This window comes from Ptychodera flava, chromosome 5 (genome assembly GCF_041260155.1).
Source record: "Ptychodera flava strain L36383 chromosome 5, AS_Pfla_20210202, whole genome shotgun sequence".
Taxonomy (NCBI): domain Eukaryota; kingdom Metazoa; phylum Hemichordata; class Enteropneusta; family Ptychoderidae; genus Ptychodera; species Ptychodera flava.
The window spans coordinates 8889308-8903217 of NC_091932.1; the positions used below are offsets into that span (position 1 = coordinate 8889308).

The window sequence follows — 13910 nt, forward strand, 5'->3', positions numbered from 1 at the left end:
TAACTCGGTAACCACAAGTGCTACACCCTTCATGTTTGGTATGATGGGACACGTTATGACGCCACATACTGTACCTCAATAATTATGCGCATATCTCATTCTGAGCGAGCCAATAGAGCTGGATGTCTGATTTTTGGTATATAGGGATAACTATAGGAGAGAAATTTTTTGACCAAATGTCATGTGACCTCGATGACCTTTTACCTAAAATATATGTTTATGTCAATAAATAAGTAACCACAAGTGCTATGTCCTTTGTATTTAGTAGGATGGGAGACCTTATGACAGCACACGCTTTACCTCATTAATTATGTACACATCTAATTCTGGGCAAGCGAATAGAGCTAGAGATCTGATTTTTTGGCATATGGGGATTAATTAGGAATATAATTTTTTTGAAAATGTCATGTGACCTTGATGACCTTTGACCTTGATTATACATATATATGCATATTTCAGTAACCACAAGTTCTATACCCTCCAATTTTGATAGGATATTAGACCTTAAAATGTCACATCTTGTACCTCATTTATAATGCGCATATGTATTTCTTGGCTGGCCATACTGCTAGAGGTCTGATCTTTTTTCCCGATTTAGAACCGTAACTTAGACATGCCTCATGTGTTTCAAATTGGGAACAACGACATAGACCTATGTGCCCATAGATCTCAACATATACACTCCAATGATACTTCTTAATGACCACATTTTCCTGCCCCATCAAGACTAGTACTCCTATTACAAGTGGGGACTATGTCATTGTAAATGACTTGTTGAGTTAATGGTTGTATCACAGTATTCGATATATCTAATTCTGTATTTTTTCCATTTTATATTCTGAATAATTACATTAAACATATTTCACTGTCTCCAGTACATTTCATTTAAGTATTTTCACTTCATGCACTTTATCTGACCAGAGAACAAACACTAAATAGTCCAGGATGGGAGCTACAGTGTCATTGACGCTATTTTTACTTCAGCCAATTCCTAATTTGCATATTAAATGAATTTTCATACATAGGGATATTCATCTGAATTGACTTGATCAAAATTGATGTAACTTGCTTTGTACATTTCAGACACTGTAATACAATATTATTGAAAGTCATTAATCATTTTCTCATCAGCAAATTCCTAATTTGCATGTTTAATGAACTTTCCTAATTAGAGATATATGTCTGAATTGACTTGACCAAAGTTGACAAAACTTGCTACATATATTGCAGATACCATGATACAACATTATTGACAATCATTAAGCATTTTTACTTAAGTCAATTCCTAATTTACATATTTAATGAACTTTGCTTATTAGGGATATATACTGGGATTTTCTTGATCAAAGTTGGCAAAACATGACAACATTGATGATTATACCTGGTTAAAACAATATCGAAAGTCATTTCACATTTTCATGTCAGCTAATTTACAATTTGCATATCTAATGAGCTTTCACAGCTCGGCATATATGGCTTGAAGGACTTGGCCAACGGTAATTACACTTGCTATATAAATGACAGCAGTCAAAGAACTTTAATATTTTTATTTCAACTAATTACATATTTGTATACTTCATTACCTTTGAGAATTAATCAGCGGTGATTATTGTTCATTATGTTGATCATAATACTTTCAATGAAGTTGCAAACATGTGGCAAAGGTTCAAATTTACACATAACTGTATGAAACACGTGAGCATTTTCAGTTCATATCTGGTTACATGTGAAGTCACTGGGTAGGCAAGGAGCTACGAATACAAATGACACTTTTTATCATAGTGAAAGTCAAAGAACTCAACGCGATCCCTGTTGTGGCCGGAATGAGATGCAAAGTTTAATAAACGAGTGGCATGTATAAAATATTTATGGCACACAGAACAGTTATTATTTTATAGGCTACAAGTGAATCTTGTTTTAGGGAATATATAGAATTCTGACAGGAAGTATCATACCGTAATAAGGGAGAACGGAATCTTCATCTACTACACGTATCCTTCGATGTTCCGACTTAAGTATCTCTGTTTTTCGAATTTTGTTTGTGTTGCAGACAGTCACCGTCGGGAATGTCAGCTTTGGTACAGTGATAAGGTCAAACTAAGAAAACCAGAAAACACGAGAAAAAAGTAAGTAAGTAAGTAAGTAAGTAAGTAAGTAAAAAAGTGAGGATTGAGTGAGTATGTATGTATGTATGTATGTATGTATGTATGTATGTATGTATGTATGTATGTATGTATGTATGTATGTATGTATGTATGTATGTATGTATGTATGTATGTATGTATGTATGTATGTGTGTGTGTGTGTGTGTGTGTGTGTGTGTGTGTATGTATGTATGTATGTATGTATGTATGTATGTATGTATGTATGTATGTATGTATGTATGTATGTATAGTATTCTTCTAAGTCCGTGTATGAGTTGAGGCATTATCGAAATGATATCTCCGAATCGGAAAAATAATATATACTTTGGAAAAAAAGCTATCGCAATAAGAAATTATATATAAAATATGCTATATGCTCGGTATTCAAAATTTTCTCTGTACTATTAGTCTAAATGAAAGCGGTAAGGGTGTGTCGGATTAATATTTCTACACATGGAAAATTGCAACAACATGACCGCCCAGCAGTCATCCGGGTCCATATTTGAAAAAAAGAAATTGACGGACATATATTGCGACTGATGTCGTACAACATTTCCTTTTAACAAGGCACTGAAATAGTTCAGATATGTGCACGGAATGGCTCAAAACAGATGCTTAGTTAAAAAGACCACCTGTCTCCGTAATTTCTCCCCTCTGCCTTGTGTTTACCTTGAGAAAATTTGAAAAAAAAAATCAGAAAATCACCATAGACGTTTTAATTTTAGCATCGGCGTGCAAGAGGCGTTCTATTTCTAAACACTTGGTGTTCAAGTTTGGTGGTATTCCCTGTCCCATGATGCATCAAAACGGAAGTTGCGACATTTTTCTTAAGTAAGCGCACCCTGAAGTCGTGATCGTTCGGAAGCATGACCAGAAAGGGTAAGTTTTCTCTCCAAAATAGTAAAAGCTATCAGATTTTGAAGCATCTGTATGAATATCCTTCGAAATTAATCGTATTTTTCTTTGAAATAGCTTTAAGTACGTGAAGAAACCTTTTTTCTTTCAGTGGCTATTATACCAACAACAAGCTGTGAATACGGGGTGGTACTTATAGCCAAGACCTATCGATAGATCTCACTCGGGTCAAGGGTCATCGCAACACAACTGTAGCGATAACCCTTGACCTGAGCGCGATCGATACGCCTTGCATAGTACCGCTGCGTAATCACAGCTGACACATAGAGACAATCGCATGTAAAAAAATCAATTAAACATTGTAGAATATATAATGTATTGTTTCGGCATATGAGAGTTTGGCTTTTTTATTTTAATCAGTTGATGACAAGAAGAAGCCAATATTTTGTAACAGTATAGAAAAGAGACACTGTATATGGAAGTCTCCCCTTTTCCTTAACCTAATCAGCTCCTCGTCTTTCATTTAAAGTCTCATCTCTCCATATTACCTATTGTTGCATTATTTTCAGGATGTAAAAAGTTGGATTTAACTGAAAATCGAAGAGTTGTTACAGAAGCTGGTGGTACAGATAATGAACAAGATGAGTGTACAGGTAGCTGTCTTGAAACAAGCTTGGTAACCTCAGTTCATCTCTAATGTAGATTTAAACTTCCAAGGGTCAGTAACTGAATTTTGATAAGTTTCTGTATTTCTTATGAATTAATCTAAGCTTTGGTAGCATGCTATGATCAACTAAATGTTGCCGGAGAATTGGCTTTCACAGTCGTGTAGTCTCCTTTAATAGGTTGCAAGGGTGGAATGAAAAATTAAAGCTCAGAACGACGGAAAATGCAAAGTAAAATTGTCCAATCTGAATTACTGAATTTTCTGAAATTTTCACTCTGAATTTTCTGTCACTTTCTGCTTAAATTTTTCATTCCCCCTTGCATCTGATAAAGGAGACTTCAGTCTTTGGAATCTTATGCCCTTATAAAATTTAGTTGATCATAGCATGCCAACAAACCTTAGAGAATTTTGTATTGTAGCTCAACACGTCTCTTGTTCTTAGCAACTGGTTTTTAGCTTTGCCGTCAGCTAAATAGGACCATGGATGTGTAGCATTGTCCTCAAATTTGTACATCCCAAGGTTTTTCTTCAGAATAGCCTGTACGAATATTTGGATTACAGGTCCCCAGGGATTACCCTAATCACATATGTTCAAATTATGATGAACTATGCAAATTTATATTTTTGAGGCTAATTTTGCTATTTTTGGCAAAAATCGTTTTTTTACTGACGTCTTCAATATTTGGTAATCATGTCCCTAAGAATGACCATAGTCAAATTTGTGCTAGTTGTGATGAAATATTCATTTTTTTATATTTCATGGCAATAGTAGTAAGATATTATTGACCTCCAGGATAAAATAAGAATTTTACACCCATTTTATTCATTTATCTACATGAAGCGAAGGAAAATTTAACCATCCATGTAACTAAAGTGTGACCCTGACCTATATATGAACTCACGCATGCGCAACAGCTGGCGCAGCAGTGCATTGTCCTGAACTAAGCGGGGAAATTCCCTGCTGAGTCATTCACATTCCAAATGGAACTTGCGCAATACAGTAGCTATGACTCACTGGGTATTAGAACGGACCACTAGTGGACATGTAGAAACTTGTTCTGTCTGACCTAAATACACAACATGTATAGACACGTTCCGAAGGTGTACGGGAAATTCCGTGTGAGTCATCACCATCAAACTAGCCTATATAAAGGGACTTTTACCCGTGTTGTCAGTCAGTCGCGGAGTCTAGCTGATGTTGAACACGAAGTTAACTAACTTTCATATCCATTCAATCCATAATATCGTAGATATCGCTCCAGCGGCGGACTAAATCCTTCTTGTTTTTGTATTTCTAGCGCCTGATGAAATATGTTCTGAATAAGTTCTGACCCCGGAGCCTCTGTTGTTGCACCTTTTTCTTGTATTTGTGTAAGCAGCTGTTTATATTGAACGTAATAATGTTTATACTTCTCTCTTCTTTTTGATACTCCCGTTTTTCCTTGTATTACATCAATAACGACGCCAGGTATAGGAGTTAAGGCTAACAGTACCGGAACTGTTGGAATTGCTGCTATTACAGCAGAGCTTACAAGAATTCCTTTAGTAATATTAAGAGCCATATCAATTCGACCCATTAATTTGTAACTTCGTCGATATGCAGCGCTAGTTCTTTCTATGTAATCAGCCAACTGTTCAACGCTTTCAACAACTGAGATGTGCATTTTTTTACTGTATATGTAAGGAATGATAAAAAATAATTGTAGTAATATAGAAAGACAATATGGCAGAAGGAGGAGAAGATATACCACTCCAGGATTTCGATGATGCAAATTTGAATGATGACGATGTTACTGCTGAAACATCTTTTACCGATGATACTTTTGCAACCCCGATCCTTCAGTGGATAGCCCACAGGTGGATATTTTAATTAAACAGAGAAGAAAACTTACAGAAAATATGGCTGAAGGACTCTTAGACAAATATAGGATTACTAATCCGGATGCACGAACCGAATTGATTTTAAATGCTAATATTGAAGGTGGTGAACTGTATTATAAAGAAATCAGAGTTACAATGGATAAAGGAAGTAGATTTTTAGAGAAATCCACATTAAGGGGGAGGAAAGGAGGACCTGAATTTATAAATAAAGTATACACATGGAGTGGAGTCGAATATCACTCAAGCGCAGAGCCCGAAAATGTGAGTCATACATCGCATTCTAAAGATGTGATAGCTGATAAAATACCGGCTGAGAAGATGACGCCAGAAGACATGGGTATATACAAAGATGAACTGACAGAGTTACGACAAAATGCTTCTGGTAATGCAGACAAAATACAAGCTTTTGAAAATAAAATCGACCAATGGAACAATCTAAACCCTGAATATAGAGCTTTTGTTGATGAATTAAAGATGGCAAATATGCGTCTTGATGAGCTTAAAAACGAAAGAGATAAAATTATGTCAGAGCAGACAGAACTTACACCCGAACTCAGAACAAGACTAGCTAAAATTAATAATCGAATTGAAGTACAACTTGATATGATCAGTGGGGCACGTGAAAGACTGGCGTCGACTAGGTCTCTTCGTGATGTAATTTCTGATCCAGAATTATCACTGAGACTGAAGCTGACAGAATTATTTAAACGAAATGGTATAACAATCGCTGCAATACTGACTGCCCTTGGAATGACAATATCAACAATTGCCCTGGCTGTGACTAGAGGAGGAGGGGGAGGAGGAGGGGGAGCAGGGGGAGGAGGAGCAAACACAGGAGGTTCAGGTCCGCCCAAAGTATATACAAAAGCGAAAGAAATTGTAAAGCAATTTGGCGAATGGTTAAAAAACCTTGGCCGCAAAAAGTGCTGCTGCAATACCAGGTTTAATCGGTTCCCTCGTCAGTTTTCTATTAAAAACAGCAGGATCGGTGGTCGGATTTGTTGGAGAACAGCTATGGATATTTTTAACTGGATTAACATTAGTCATTATAAATAAAATTATGTATTAATATATGACACTCCCTACGGCATCAACATGTTTGGTGAAAAGAATATTGCAAAGTTTCTTTCTAAAAATAAAGACCTGTTTGGTTTCTCTGTCGAATTGGAATGGTGCAAACTCCGGCGGGTAAATCGACATATCCTTCGAGCAAATCCAGGTTCCGACTCAAAGGATGATAATCTGTATCATAACATATTAGCTTTCGTGAAGGAATGTCAAAAGACTAACTTCTTTAAGCGACTAGAATTCAATAAACGTCTTTCAGGAGATTGACAATGATGAAATGGAAGTCCAACATCTCCAAGAATATTGGGTCCTTCGATTGATTCGCGACACAGGCAATCGATTTATCTTTCAGGCAGACGGAAATATTTATGTAAAGATGTGATTTTTTCTTCTAAGTCATTATATACACGAAGTGAAATGTAAGATGTGATTTATTTTCTTTTTTTCTTCTACTATATACATTACACGAAAAATGGGGTACGATAGAACATTATCACCGACTTTCACCACCGAATACCGAATGGAACAAAGTCAGAAAGAACTCATCACGTGATTGCTCATAACCCAAGTGAGGCAGATCCAGGCCAGACACTTATCATACGATGTCCGAAGTTAGAAAGCGGAGTACTCTTAGTTCCAGATACTTTCGACCTGGTTTTTGATCTCGAAGTAACGGGAGGTGGAACTACCCGTGTAGTACAAAATGTTGCAAAAAATTTGGTGGAGCGTATGAAACTCACATTTGAGGGCCAGACACTTTTCGATTTGAATAAATATAACCTTATTGAATGTTATCGCGATCTCTTCAAACATAAAAAGGAGAGAACGAACATGACACTGTATGGAATTCAGAACGAAAATCTAAGAAAATTAAGAAGCGGTTCGACCGATGCAGATGCCGCCGTCGTGGGCGATAATTTACTTTTTGACACATATAAAACAAAATATGCTATTCGTCTCACTCATCCCCTCGTGACAGGTCATGGAGTTGCATATCCAAAAGCGTTAGGGAGTCATATTGAATGGGAAATTACGTTGGCACCCGCCCCCCAATTACTTGTCAGTAATAAACTGATTACAACCAATTATAAATTAAAAAACATTCAAATGGAATACGAGACAATTTCTGACCTCAAACTCGCGGGGTCAACTGCTGGTTATTACAACGGTGGAAAAAGTTACCTTTACGAGCATATACATTATTTTAGAACAATCCCATTCAAAGAATCGGACACGGTTATCAATGAAAATATAAATGTACCACGACGTAGCATTAGAGGTATCGCTATACTCTTCACTAAAAATCAGAATCAGTCAGAACTGAACAGTGAACTTTTCTTTAATCCATCCATTGAATCTGTGTCTGTATCAATCGAAGGCATTGCAAATAAAGTGTACGCTCAGAAGATGATACCAAGACAATTTTGGCGAGAGGTGCGACGGTATTTTGCTGAAGATAAAGATTGGTGTGAAATTGATATAGATGAGGCCGATTATTTGAAGAATAAATTCTGTCTGTTTATCGATCTGCGTAGTTTTAAAGATATTGAGTTTCATGGAAATGGTCTTAGACTAATGAACACAAAGGACGGAATTCAACTTGAGATCCTGAAGAAAGATACCGCGTGGGGTGGCGATGACGCTCACAATGATAATATATTTGCCCACATTTACCGGTATGTTATCAGTGATGCCCAGGTCACTGTTGAAAATAGTAGATTAATGTCTTTACAATTTTAAACCGTAACCATGACCCGTCGTCCGTCCTATCGGCCATGTTTCTGCCAACCATTCGCCTGTGTCTGGATTGTATAACTGCACACGTTTTATATCATTTGGCGCCATCATGATTTTACTGCGCTTTTCACTACGGATTTCTCCAGCCTTTTTCCGTACAAACTGTACAAACTGTGCCGGCTCGGGCTCCTTCCCAGTTTCAAACAGATCTTTATAATCTTCAAAGTTCAAATGTTTTCTAACACAAACATCTTTCACCCCTTTATTTTTTTTCGTCTCCGAAGTTGGAGTTCGAAAAGCATACACTTTCGAGCGTATGCCGACAAAATCAAGAATAGGTTCACCATTCAACTCATCTTTAAATTTACCTATCACTTTTTTATTAATCTTCGGAAAGTTGGGGCCGCTCATCCCACTAGTATCATATATAGACTTCTCACCATTCTTTTCAACATCTTCTCGGACTATATCATTGAAAGTTACGTCCGGGTCCGGGAGGGGCACACTGTAAACAAAACTGTCAGTATCCATGTAGGCTAATCGTATTCCAGGGAACCGTACCCGAAAGTAATTGTAATGCATATCATACATCAGCAGCTTAGAAAGTTCCAGTACTGCTGCGCCAATGAAAACTGGCTTTTTATATTCATATTGATCCCTTTTCAGTTCCAGAAGAGCACTGTCGCAGGAGTCTCCATCCTCTTCGGAAGTTATGGTAGTTATATGTTTCATCTTTGGATTATACTTCTGAATCTTTTTACGACCACTGTCGGAACCGTTCCTACCCGAAACAAATCTAAAATCTCTGTACTTTCGAACGTCTTCTATTGTCTTGCCGAACATCGCGTTATTCATCAACTTATAGAAATTCTTTTCAAATCTGTCCCCCCCTTTGTCCTCATTTCAGTGTTAAAGGCAATATATTCCGCAAGACACGCCCTCTCATCGAAGAAGCAAGCCCCGATAAATCTTTTTTAATCTCATTCCCATCCGAAGATAGAATTCCAGCAACTTGTAGTGTAAGACGTATCTCTCTCTGTCCAACACACTTGTAATCAGTCGAGTGCCCTGCCTCGGAAATTCATAGTGATGCGGCGCTAATGGTAAATCCGAATGTTCTAGATGTAATTCGGCCGGATATTCTAGATCTACTTCTAGAAAACTTGGTGGAAAGGTGGCGCCAAGTCCCCAATCAAATCCTGCTCATTCTGAGCAGACCATTCTAACAATTCCTCCATCGTCATCCAATGAAGTCCGCCTGTAGGCATTGGTTGACTCATTGCCCAGCCGTAGAGATTGTTTGCATCGAGATATTTTATTTCGGTCACTGGCTTCTCTGGATCCCAGTTCCCGCCAGCTTCCCCTTCGGCGACGTAAGCAGGATGATTTGTCTGTAAGTAATGAATATTACACTGGCTGATACCGCCTCGAATTCCCCTCTGTACGAAATTCATCTGCTCAGCATCTTGAATGAGTCCAAATTTATTACCTGTGTAAAGTAACATAGCATCCCCATGTCAAGCCGGGCGCCGACATGTAATGGGCCGGATCTAACTTATATGCTTTTAAACATGTGTCACGGAAATTTTCGAATATATTCGCAAGAAGGAGAACGTCCGTCTCACAATAGAATTCCATATAATCACGAATCGTCTTACATCCCACTTCATCCCACACCTTCAATGCATGCTCATAATCAGATTCTGAAATCCCCTCTTCCGTCAATTCGCTATAAAATTTGCCCCTCGGTGGTAGCTCCTCTTCTTCCAATCGCTCTGGAGAATCTAAATATTCATACGGAAAGAAACCTTTCGCTCTTTGAATGTCCGGTACGAAAGTGGCACCGCCGCCCATCCGTGGTCCGGCACAGTCTTTGCCAACTTCGCGAGCGACCCAGACATCAACTGAGCACTATCCATAAACTTTATAGAAAAGTGGCGTCTCTTTATCTCCATCTCCCCATCAACAACAATTGAGGCGTGAAAAATAAATGTTTTCGAGAGACCCATAACTCCACCATTGCCCGTCTTAGCTATGATTTTAGGCTCTGGTCCCCCTCCGGCGTCGATTTCATGTAATTCTTTCAAAATAAAAGAACCATCGTATCCCTTGAGGTTGTGAAAGTAGATAGGAATGGTTCTCGACGGACGGCACTTTTCACAATAAAAAGTCGTTCCGTCTTGGTATCCTGCCGGCTCTCCACATGCAATACAGACTGGATTGCCGTAATTAGAAGGATCCCCCATCGGTTTTATTTTCAAATAATACGATTTCGAATAATTCTCAGCCCGTTCTTTCATATCCTTCAGAAAGTCTGTAACACAGGAGAGCCCCGTGAATGTTCTTTTACCATAAACAGTGGGTGGTCGCCCTTCGCCCCACCGTTCCACCATAACATACGAAAGACAAATTGGAATGTGTCGGCCAGTGCCCGCTCAATAATTGCTTCAGTATCTGCGTAGATGACGTAGGGGGACACCACCTTCTTCCGATGTCCTTCAAATTGACATACTTCCTTAGGAAAAACTTGGCTGGGCAGTGTCTGTTCCACAATAATTCTCATGTTCTTCCAACTCTCCTGTTGACGCAAATCCTTTTCCACAAACCAGGCAAATACACTTCCGTCTGTGCACATTCTTACGATTTTTATTAGAATTACGAAGGCGATTTTCCGCAGTAATTGGTACGAAGTGGTCCCCGCCGTCTTCACCGACTATTAGTAAATTTTCGCTGTCTGGACGGTTCCGGGACGGGTTCTGTTAGGAGCTCCGCTACTATAAAACACAGTTATACCGGACGGATCGGGATCGGACTCGTAGATCTGAAATACTTTGAGTCTGATGCCTGGATTTTGCTGCTCGAAGCGCCTGAACACAGTCAGATCGGCGGTGTAGGAAAGGGAATACCTTCCCAACAGTAATCAGCTATAAATGGAGAGTACGTATTCCAATTTTTCTGGTATTACCAGCCTTCTTTTTACGAAACTCGGGGTCGGCTAACTTTAAACTTGCTACGACGGCATACTGAAAGCAGTCCTCGGCGCCTCTGAGTAGGACCAGATCGCTCACACATTTCTTATTTTTCAACCATTCCGGCAGTTGGGGGCCGGGGCCAGCCCCAAGTAGTAATTCTACCAGTCTTACTTTAAAATTAAGTATCTCCTCGAGAACTAGACCAGAGCCCTCAACAGCTTCAGCTTTATCAAGCCATTCTTTGTAGTCTTTTACTAATTGTTCTTTCACTGCCGCCCCTCCCTTATCTTTTGTGTATATACCCTCCTTATAGTTAACATAGTATGTACGATTTTCACACTTTGATCTTTTGGATTTGAAAATTTGACTTCCATTTCTGTAAAAACACGGTACATCTTTCTTTCTTTGGCCATACCTTCAATATCAATCTGCGCGATATCCTCGACTCGCTTGACTTCGGAGGAAAAATCTTTTTCTATAAATACACCTTGGAATGCCCTCCGTAAGTCGACGTTTTTTTATGCTGTAATGCACAGTAAGTCTCCTTGGAATAACTGCGGCGGCACCTTCTCCCATTTCTTCACCAATTCTTCTCTAAGATCATTGAAATCTATCCATGGTTTTTTACCGAAGGTTTTCTAGAGTAAAACCTTTACCTGAAGAATCTGTTAAATCTGTGTGAGTCATGGTATACAGATAATTCTGAGTGTCTAGCCCTCTATTTAAATCGAGGTCAAGTATATCGGCCAATTGGTTTATCTTATATTCATTCACGATTGGATCCATTGTACTGTCCTATATATATCATAAAAAATTTTCTTAAAAGAAATATCTATTCTAATTCATCAAAATCCACTATAATATTTTTGGCAGCATTTATTTGTTTATATATCTCGCCTAATCTTTCTAAGTCGACTAGTTCTTCCGCATCTTGAATTTCTGGTTTATTAGGCGCAGCACAAAATAACCTCTCAACAGTGAAAGAAAGAGCACGTTTATTTAATCGCGGTTTAAATGCTAAGAATTCTATCTTACTACCTTTCCGGATATTACGAGGTACAATAGCAGGATTTTCTCGGACTGGCAATTGGCTCACTGCTTTAAAAGCACAGTCAATTTCTTGAACCATATCAATACATGTAGCGAAATCGGAAGTGTTTCTCCCTCTTTTAAACTGAAATTTAAAATACGCAACTGGCTGCGCCCCGCTACCTCGCTTCTGATAAACTTTAGATGGATTGTAAAATCCGCAGGAATTATTCTTGGAGTGAGCGGCCAGGCTTGCAGCATAACTTTTAGCAGTAGATGCATCGAAACTTTCACCTAGGGTACGGAATACTATTAAATCAGTAAACTTTTGAAGACTCGGTTGCCAACGGACACACACCCCATCACATGTAGCTGGATCTTTAGAACCATATTTAGGTCCGATGTTGAAAACTACTTCTAGCTCACTGTCTACGTATATGAAAGGATCTACATATTCACCAAATACTAATTTGCCTCCATCATCAATTTTGATGTTTTCTCCGGTTTCAAGTATTTTTATTGCAGTTGAAATAGAAAGGATTGTCATTGTCTTATCGTATATATCTTAATAAAAAAAATTTTTCTATGATATAGTATCCCCAAAATGTCATACATATTCATAAATGGACCAACTGGAAGTGGTAAGAGTTACGATGCAGTAAATTTGGATCCGTATCACGTACCAGAATTTGACACTAGTTTTTCTAGCAACATTGCCGACTTTTATAATGGGCGTGTCACCCACGTTTCGATTGCCGATTTTCAGAACCAGTTTATAGAACATACGCTTAGTTTACAATGTCAGGCTGGGAGAAGGAGGGAGGAGGGGGCCTCCCTTCAGAACACTACATTATTTGTGACTCTTCCATAATTCAACATCTGACTTTTTCTAGAATCCGAGGCGTTTCCACGGAGTCGAAGAAAAAAAGATTGTTTCTAGAGCATTTGACCGTTTACCCAGTTTCATTATCATATTCAAAGATATGCCTTGGGATTATTGCAGGCGGAATGTGTTGACTCGAGCCAGGTCGTACGAAATAGGCGCCTTAGAAGAACTAGAAGAGATTCACAACAAGTTCAAACAGACTTTCTTAGAAATTTGCCACGACTACAGACTTCCATGTTTGGTAATTCGGAACGCTCTTACCCCCCTCGTTCTCAAGAATATACTTAATCCAACAATTGATACCGAGACAGTCGGACCAGTAGAATATCCACGAGCTTTTGACTTTGGAATTGCATGGAGCGGCGGCAGCCAGGGATTTTTAATAGACGGTTTCAAGGAGAGGAACTTGAAAAAGCGTACTTCCCACCTGGTCAAGAACAACTAGAACAACCTCGAGTCTCACTAAAGAACCTACACAAACTTCTTAACGCTTGTGAATCTGTGTGTGCTTATAATGCTTCGTTTGACCTACGAGCACTTGACATTATGAAACCCTACGGTTCTGTAACACCGGACTTTGAAGTTACTTGTCTATGGCTCATGTCAGTTGTGTACATTATACTTCAACCAGAACTTATATATAAAGCTGAAAAAGGGGGACTCGAAAGAAC

At 38.6% G+C, this 13910-nt stretch overlaps 1 long non-coding RNA gene across 1 annotated transcript in view; it reads right to left on the minus strand.

The window, feature by feature from the left end:
• Positions 1–1720: 1720 nt before the first annotated feature.
• The window catches only part of LOC139132468 (uncharacterized), a 179499-nt gene continuing 167309 nt past the window's right edge, over positions 1721–13910 (minus strand). Inside the window, exons 2-3 of the long non-coding RNA XR_011552313.1 lie at positions 1956–2097; positions 1721–1751 (exon numbers count right to left, since the gene is read on the minus strand). This is a non-coding gene — a long non-coding RNA (uncharacterized lncRNA). The remainder of the gene's footprint in view (positions 1752–1955; positions 2098–13910) is intronic.